The 9,911-nt window shown below is 26.4% G+C and overlaps 1 protein-coding gene across 1 annotated transcript in view; it reads left to right on the top strand.

Annotated features, from left to right (window-relative positions):
• Positions 1 to 5,917: 5,917 nt before the first annotated feature.
• LOC107441040 (sodium-dependent glucose transporter 1) overlaps positions 5,918 to 9,911 on the top strand; it is a gene marked incomplete in the record, with an annotated part of 16,944 nt that continues 12,950 nt past the window's right edge. Inside the window, 1 exon segment of the mRNA XM_043053137.2 lies at positions 5,918 to 5,928.

The following is a 9,911-nucleotide window of genomic DNA, read 5'->3' as shown; positions in this document are numbered from 1 at the left end:
ACAACTTGCTTGTTCTTTATGCTTTACTAGCAATAGTTCCCTAGCAACAGATGCTTTTTTTTATTGCTATTCCAAGCATAATTCTCTACCAACAGTTGCTTGGAATCTTTGCTATTCTAGCATAAAAATCCGACCATCAGTTGCTGGGAATATCTGCTATTCTAGCATTATTTTCCTACCATCAGTTGCTTGAAATCTCTGCTATTCTAGCATTACTTTCCCACCACTAGTTGCCTGTAATCCCTTCCATTCTAGCATTACTTTCCTACCACCAGTTGCTTGATAACTTTGCTATTCCAGCATTATTTTTCTACCATAATTCTACATAAAAAGGGAGTAACAAAATGGAATTTAAAATTTAAAACAAAAATTTAAATTGGACAATTTAGCAACTAAATTTTGTAACTGTAAACCAACTAATTTTAAATGCCAAACTTATTAATTAAAAGTCCTTCTGTTGTTGCTTTCCTAAACAAAATGTAAAATATTTATTTAAATATAAAAATACAAATATAAAAAAAAAGACATTTATTTAGAAAAATACAATGCAACTAATAATACAATATTTTTTCTTCCTCATTTTCAATATCTACATTTCCGCCGTTATGGCCTCTTTATAATAAAGCTTTGCTGCACCTTAAAAAAATAAAGTTTAAGCAATATTAAATCACAAAATCATATAAGACTGCAGAATTAAACTTACTACTTTTTATAAAATAAATTTGAATATATTTACTTGTTTTGCACAAAATTAAATCAAAGTAATATTTTTTATAAGATAGCATCACATATTTCCTTACATATTAAACAAACCTGATTGTCTTGTTATATTTTTATGAATTTGTATTGGTAAAAAAAGACATGAATTTAAAAAAAGATCTGATTTTATATACAATCATAGAAAATCTAAAATGTTAGCAAAAAAGGCTGCTGCATAAAATATACTGCAACGGAATTTGCATGTACTGTTTGACTTTTCTTATTAACATTATTATCTTGATTTTGATAAAGATTCAAAAACAAAGATTTAAACTAAACGCATATATTCTAGGAGAAGCAAGTAAGGGTATACAATTTCCCAGGCACCTGACTGACTAAAGAATAGAAGCTGGTACTCAATATAGCAAATTTAGCACAAACGCAGAAAATTACTTCACTACTTTCCATTCCATAACATGCTCATTCCTAACAATTCGCCCTGTTGCCAACATTATTAAAAAAACTGTATTAAAAATATGTTATGATTAGGAAAACAAAACAAATTTGTTATAAATATTGCAGTAGAATTTTTTTTTTACAAAAAAGTGGTATTTTTGGGGGAAAGCGATTATTCAGTGATTTGCAACTTTCATTCACCAAAATTTATCTAGCAAATTATTTATCAGAATTGATAATTAACTTGTTCTTATTAAAAATACCAGCAGATCCTAAACATTGTTCTGCAGAACCCTAGAAGAATGAAAGAGATCCAAGTGATAGGAATTTAAGCAGTCTAAAAATAAAAAACATTTTTAACACCTGCTATCATATTTAGGCCCAACAATAATCGATTACTTAATATTGCAGATGCTTTTTTTCAATTATTTAAAGTTTAATGCCAATAAAAAAGAAAAGACATTTTTAAAAATAATTTTTCTAATAATATATTAAATTGAAAATCCTACGCATCTGTAAAAAATTGTAGTATTATTTCCCATTGCGCTTTTCAAATTATAATGAAATAACTGGATTCACTAATAAAAAGACCCATCCTTGAGACACTTTTTTTTTATAAACATTTATAGCAGTTCCTTTTGTTTTCATTTCAATAAAAAACACAATTTGGACTTATTTTCTTAGTTTTTACTAAGAAAAAAATTCATAGCTAGACAAAATGCAGCTCCAAGACCATGAATTCAACTGTCTGACATAATACCTGATTGAAGATTATTATGAAGAAGATAAATGATGAAAAAATTTTCATGCCTCTTGGAAAATCTTTAAGAGTTTAATTTCATATTTTTTTATTGGTAAATACATTCACAGATGTTTTTATAAACTTTATTTAAAAATGTTCAGGTACCGCCGAGAGATGGTTGATCTTTTAGGGTTCCGTATTATTAAAAAAAATCAGGAACCGCTGGAATATACAGTTGTGTAGAGAAAAAAAAGTAAGAATTGTGACACAGGAAAACAAGAGACTCACAGAAATATGCTTAATTTCTTTTTATTTTTAAGAAAATTCATTAATAATTATTTGCAGGCAGCAAAGATCATATCATTGATATATAACATTATGAACATCAGTACTGATTTAATCTGTAATGATTATGCTGCACAGTACTGCTCTCTAAATTTTAATACAATTATTTTATAATTCCTTTTTTTTTTGTAAAGATTTTCTGTAAAATGGATTGAGTTAACTCTCAAAATAAAAGTAAAATTTAAAGAAAATTAAATATTACTTGATTTAGTATATACTAAGGCTAGTTGGTTTAAATTAGATATTTTAATTTTTTTAATTACAAAGTCATACAAACATTATGTTTTAAATTATTTTAATATTTTCAAAATGCTTTTTTTACATGAAGATATTTTAACAAAAAATATTTAAAATTCATTTGTCTTTCTATTTTATATTTAATCTAATGCTACATAGTGTTTTTAGGAGGTTGTCATACCATGGGAGTAACTTTTCATCACAAATTTTGTTTCAATTCCATAACTAGACTTGAAAAATAACTACTCACCACTGTGAGAAGTCAAAAAAAAAAAAAAAGAGAGAGAGAGAGGAAACTTAAATAAAAAAAACTAGTACCTTTTTCCAATCGTTATATGCATATAGTATACATATAACCATTTAATGATCTAAAAACATCAATATTGAGACTCAAGATAACAGAATTTTCAATTCAATGTCTCCATTATGACTTGTACAGTAGTCTGTCAAGCTTTTTCTGAGCGGTACCTATTTTGTGAAAATTTAGACATAATTTTTGAAAATTAAAAATTATATTAAAAAATCAACACAAAATTATGATAAAAATATGGATTTAGCATTTCTTACGAGACACATAATAAAATTTTAAGAAAAAGTACTTTGTGAAACTACTGTTTTTTACTGAAGTGGAATTTGTGAAGGTACCGCTAAACGGTAGTAAATTTGGCTTGGACAGATCCCTGTTGCTGGAAACTTAAATTTTACTGATGGATCAAAATCCTTCAGTATCCATCATTTTGGCTTGGAAAGATTCATGTGGAAGGAGAGTTCCATCACAATTCCCATATTTCAAAGTTGTAAGGAATAGATTAAATGTATTTTGCCTCTCCAAATATTTAAAAAAAAAGTTCTTTTAAGTTAGTATGTTCAACTAATTTTTCACATATTTATATTTTTATTATTAAATTAACTTTTTATGGTCATATTATCTCTAATATGAATCTTTTGTAAAAATATATTTTAAACTAAGTAAAAAATGTCTAAATGAAAAGGACCTATTGCTATCAATCACAGAAAGAAAAAAAACGGGGGAAACAAATCTTAGAATTTTCTTTTTCCACAACATAATTTTGTTTAAAGTTTCCTTAAGCAAAGCAACCCCTCATTAAAAACAATCATCCTTCCAACACAAACACTAGATGGCGTGATCAAAACCTTGATTAACACATACTTTTAAACTAAATACTTAAGGTAGTTAAGTACTTTACTTACTTCCTGCCAATTCCAACACCATAATTCTCACACCCTTCTGTCCATGCTGTCAGTATATTGGCTCCTGTAATGTCCTTTTCAATGGATTTACTAAATCAAAATAAAACATTCACATTATAAATTTAAAGTTATAAATATTCATAAAAAAATAAGTTTTATAAATAGTTATTGGAAAATGGGTGATAAACCAAATTTAATATGAATTGTATATTGTGAGAGAATATACATACTAACTGAAATGCTAAGTAGAAAACATAAGTTAGTTACTCTAAGTTAAGTCACGATTAGAGCAAATGAACACATAAAGAATAAGTGTTAAAATTTATAAGTATTGTTCATTGGTTTAAGTCTCAACTTAAATAAAAAATTTTTAGAGAAATCAGCAATTTCAATTTTCATGAAGCATTCAAATACAAGTTTTTCCAAATATCCACTGATATTCATAGCTTTAAAATTTTTGTTAATATATTGCTGTGTTAATAAAGCAAAATTGCATTAATACTCGGATGGCAATAAATTATAGCATTTTCTAAATAACAGTTTAATAGAAAAAAAATTTGGTAAAAATTTTTTAGAACTACGAACAATGTAAAAATATGTTGTTTTTTTCCATCCTTCATTTACGTCTTCATTACAAAAAGCGGTATTATTTAAAAGAGAATGGATTTATTTTGCAAAAAGCATTTCAACTAATTCCTATAAAATACAATCCTTATACACCATATTTTCATTATAATATAGGAATGTCACCTTTTTAAGTGAAAATACAGCAGGTAGATTAACCAAGAGCCACACATGTATTTGCTCATGTAGACAGCATATATGTTAATTTTTATGTTCTACGAGTTGTTATCAGTAAATTCAGTGTAATCAGTAAACTTGATATGTTTTCAGAAAAACAAATACTTTTAATTGTTAGACACAAAATAAAGAGCATGAAGAAGTGGTTATTATAACTAAAAACACAATTCAAGAGTCTGAATATCATATTAAATGTAATCAGGATTTTAATAACCACATGGCGATAGTAGTTTTAACGGTTTAAAAGCTGTCAAAATCCCATTTGAACAAAGTTGGGGTTTTGGACGTCCTAAACTGGTTTTGGACAGGACACATGGGTAAAACTGTCTTAAACTGGGTAAAACTGTCCTAAACTGGGTTAAACTGTCTTAAAGTGTCCAAAACCTTGAACTTTGGTAAAAGGTAAAAATTCTATAGGTGTAACCATTGTACACATAATAATTACAAGTATCAATAAATATTTGATATTTTTTATACAATTTACTGTAACTTATTAAAATAATATAATATAATAGGAAAAGGTTTATAATTTTTGAAGCTCCACAATTCATTGAACAACTAAAGTGAATAACTAATCCTTTAAATATAAATATGCTTTTAATACTGATAAATAATATTTTTGCATAAGGATAAATATGGCAATATTAAAAAATAATAATTTTTCTTAAAAAATACTAAATTTGTTCAAAAATTAACCTTTCATTTTTCACAATATTTTTTTAAAAAAATGTTATATTTTCTGCATCACAGGATAATAAAAAAGACATCTATTTTCTAAAAAAAATGTTTTTAAATATAAATATATTAGTTTAAATTGAAAATACAAAATAACTGAAAAATGTATTAAGACTTTTGAAGGGCATAACATCAGTTTCAGTTACTGACACTGGTGATGTATCACCACTATGCTAAAAGAATTGAACATGAATGAAATAAAAGTATTCTTGAATAGTACTATAGATAAATAAACCTGTTTATGATGAACCAAGCACTTAGTCCCTAATATTTTAACTTGTATGGCAAGGCCAAACTTCAGTTATGTACTATTGAATGAGAGGACCAATTCAACTTGATTACTGATTAATCTTCCTTTGTTTAAATTGAAGAGTCAAACAATATTAATAAAACATTATACTTTCAAAAACAAATATTCTCTGGTATATTTAATTATCAATATGTTATTAGTTCTATGTTTATTTTACCTCTTGAATATTGCTCAGATAAAATTGTGACATAATTTCAGGGTTGCAAAAAACCCACCTGCCCGATAAAACCCGCCCGGGTTTTACTGGGTAAAACCCACCCTAAAGTGGGTTTTACTGGATTTTTCTAAGATTGTTTTCTTTTTTTTTTTATCCTCTGTTATATTAAAGAGCTATTCTATTGAAATATATATGTAGTTTAGCCTAAAAAAATTAACCTATAGTGAAGAAACTAATTGTGTTGGAGAGTCACCTAACTGGCTAGATTTGACAGAATGGCCATTGATTCGCTTTCGATGCAAATAAAATATTTATCAATATTTTTTTATGATTAAAGTGTAAATAAAAAGAAATTCTGTGTTAAAATAAGTTTCAAATGTGTGATGTATGTGAGCACATATAACATTTTACATTGTGATGTCAGAAGAAACTTTTTTCACACTTTCAATTTATTTGTATTATCTATATGAGGTCAATTAATAAAATTAAACTTAATTATTAATATTAAAATAAGCTTTTTTAAAATAATGCACTTATACCTGTCCTCTCTTTTGAAAAAAAACCCAGAAAAGCCCAATAAAACCCACCCAAGTTGGGTTTTTCCACAAAAACCCGGGTTTTTTGCAACCCTGCATAATTTGATAAAAGGGTTTTGGACAGGACGGTTTAAACCAGGGTTTAAACCGTGGATTAATCCATTCTGCCCTAAACCTTGCCAACCCTGCATTTGAATTTATAAAAAATCGGAGAAAATAAGGTAAAACTAAGCGTAATCACTGAAATTAGCATAATAACACTATAAAAATATTTGCTTTTTTAAAACCATTTGAAATTCCAGAGCAATAACAATGGAAAAAGCAATTGAGAAACAACATAGATTTACTTGTGTTTAGAAGCTTTCCCTTGTTGCATATCAACAGTCAGCAGGCTACATCTGGCTCACTAGTCGCAGGCTGTGCACCACTATAATATTTCAAATATAGAGCAAAAGAAACAACATTAAAATAAATAGAAATCTAATTATAGATTAAATATAGAATAGATAGTAGAATATAGATATAGAATAGATATAGAATAAATAGAAATCTAATAAAAAGAAATCTAATTATAGATGAAAAAGCTGAAGATAAATTCAAGACGCCTTTAGTTATAGCCATTTTATTTTAAGCAACCAACTTTAAGCAATTTTTTAAAATTTCCTAATTTTCCTTTTGTTTACTTTGCAAAATAATTTTTTAAATCCCGGCTGTGAATTTATTATAAATCAATTTAAACATTTCTAATGTTAGCTATAACAAAATTTTTAAAAAATATTGATATAACAATGCTCAACAAAATTAATGATTTTTAAAATGTTTTAGTCCTTACATATTTATTAAAAATATATTTTTTTTAAATGTATTTACTTATTTAAAATTATGCAAATGCCATTGACAAATCAAGCATGTTTTTCAAAAAGATTCAAATAAAAATAGTTAGGTTAAAAATAAATATTTGAAATAATTGATAGACATTTTTTATAGACTCTAATTTGTAATATATTTTTGGTAATTCTAAATCACAAATTTGATTCATTATTAAATTGTTCAAATTATTAATTGTAAATCACAAAATTGTTCATTATTAAATACTCTGAAATTAAAATTCAAAAGTTTTGTTTACTTAATATTTCTATCAGAAAATATTATCTTAAATAAAATAAAACAGTTAATTTTTTTTTCTTTTTACAAAACGCATTTATTTTAACAATACATTTCAATAGAATAGGATAACAGCAAGCCAAAATTTTAATCCCAACTGCGAATAAATAAGTTTTAAAATAAAAAAATTATTTTAATAGAAATTATACAAACGTTACTTTAACATTATCTTCAAATGCTAAAACTATTATACTACGTGACGTAAACAATTAGAGTAATTATATATGATTTAAAAGCTAATTTCGTCAACAACAAAAATTAGGACGGTAATATAAATATTTAAGATGCAACATTTTTACAGTAAACTAAAATAAACACTTAAACAGAATCTTTCTTAAAAGAATTCAAAATATAAATAGACTGCTAAGCCTAACTTGATTGCAATTCAATGCTAATAACAACATTATAATATAGATAATAAATGCGCACGCATTATTTAAATGGAACTCAAATCAACTATTAATAATAAAGATAAAGTACATTTAAATAAAAGTGATAATAATAAATAAAATAAAGAAAACTCACCTCATTCTCATTCATATGAATCTGCCGCCGCCATGTGTGTAAACAATTGGAGTAAGGTGCAAACGAGTTTAGTCATCAAGAGAGCGCACCAGTTTTACGGATCAAAAGTTGAAAAAGTTCAGTGAAAATTCATTACTTGAAGGGAGTAAAAGAACGTTCAGTCTACTTAGTCCCAGAAAGCGCATTTTAAGAAAATTTTATTAAATTGTACATTTTTTTTTCTTATGTTATTACTAGGAATGCGCTTTTTATATTGCATATAAATATTTATGAGAAAAAACAAACAAATTAACTCAATTAACTAAATATAATCGATGAAAAATAGTTTTATTAAATAAAATTTTCAACTTTTTAATTATTTATTTTATTAAGAAACAAATTTATTATGACATTTAGTTATTTATTTAATTTATTAAAAATAAAAAAAGCATCAATTTTTTAATTTCTTTTCTTTTTTTAAACTATCTCGTATTAATTTCCGAGTTGTTTTCTGTCAGTTATTAATAATAATTATGGGTTCTATGTTCCTTGTAATAATAAATAAATATTTTAAAATAAATCTACATATTTAAAAACTCTATATAAACATATTTAATAAAATGCATATAGATAATAAATAAATATATATTTTTTTATCTAGTTATCGCAAAAATGTACTGTATTTCTTAACTTTACATTCACTAAAAAAAACAGTTTTTGATATTTGCTTTCGAAAATAATGACAGAATTGTGACAATGACAACAATTATGAAAAAAATAAATAAATAAGGACAACATTGTTCTAACAGTTTTTCTTTCTCTCTTTTTTTATGTACTTGCACATTAATTAAATGCTGGCTAATATGAAGATTTTATTACAGCTTATTGACGAAATGAAACTTTTAAAATCACAGTGATCAAACTTAACACTGGATACTGCAAAGATCTCGAAAATTAATTAAATTGAACAATAAAGAACTTTTAATAAAAATTTAAGTACTTTTACTAATTTTTTCACGAAATTTTTTTTATTTTACTGTGTGATTTGCCAGAGAAGCAAGCTACGCTCATTATGAATAGGTCTTTCGAATTTATTTTAAACGTTACATAATTCAAGGTATTGAGCATTTGATTTCTAAAGCTGTACGAGAGCTGTGGGTGATTTTAAATGGGTTTCTAAATAGTCGCGTAGCTACTTTTGGGGCACCCAGGGCAAACACCTTAGATGGAGCCAACACGAGGAGCACCCTCAATCTCTGGATACCAAATACTTTTAACAGGTAATGAAATATTTTTTTTATTGAAAAAGTATTTTGGGATCCCCTGGACATTGTCCTGTTTGCCCAACTGTTAAGACACTCCTGTTTCTTACGACACAATGGCAATTCAAACAGGCACTCATTCTTTACCGTATCTTTGGAATTGACCCCAGAGGACATTTTCATTTTGGTTAAAATAGTTTAAATGTTTAATAGTGAAAACGTGAACTGTCAAATATTATTTTCGTTATAAAGTTAACACAACAGTTATATTAACTAGTTTGAAAAGAACTAAATGGGAAATAAAAATATGATTCAGGCAGAGTCGTAGCACCAGAATTGCTCCCCGGGCTATTGGCGACCTGTTTGGGAAACATCCCAAAGGATGAGAGAGAAAGTTTTTTATTGTTTTTCATTTAGTTTTTTGGATTTTATTTTCAATTGCAAAATTCCTTAAATGGTAACTAGTTTAATAATCGAAAAAGTACAATATTCATTTTAGAGTAACTGCGGAACATATTGACACCATAGAGTTGTAATACTATCTCAACTATATGCTTGACACAGGTGGAAAATCTCAAGAACCATTCCTATTGTATAAAAAATATTTTCTTTTATGGTTTTTGGTTATGAGAGTCCCGCAGTGGACTGGTCGTTAAGACCAGGGCTAAAGAATATAAAACTATTATCGAAATGCCAGTTTGCGCGATTGCAACTTGCAAAAATTCTGATATAAAAATACAGTAAAAAAACT

Source organism: Parasteatoda tepidariorum, chromosome 3 (assembly GCF_043381705.1).
Source record: "Parasteatoda tepidariorum isolate YZ-2023 chromosome 3, CAS_Ptep_4.0, whole genome shotgun sequence".
In the NCBI taxonomy this organism is placed as follows: Eukaryota; Metazoa; Arthropoda; class Arachnida; order Araneae; family Theridiidae; genus Parasteatoda; species Parasteatoda tepidariorum.
The sequence above is the reverse complement of the archived record's forward strand: the minus strand, read 5'-3'. Positions and strand labels throughout refer to the sequence as shown.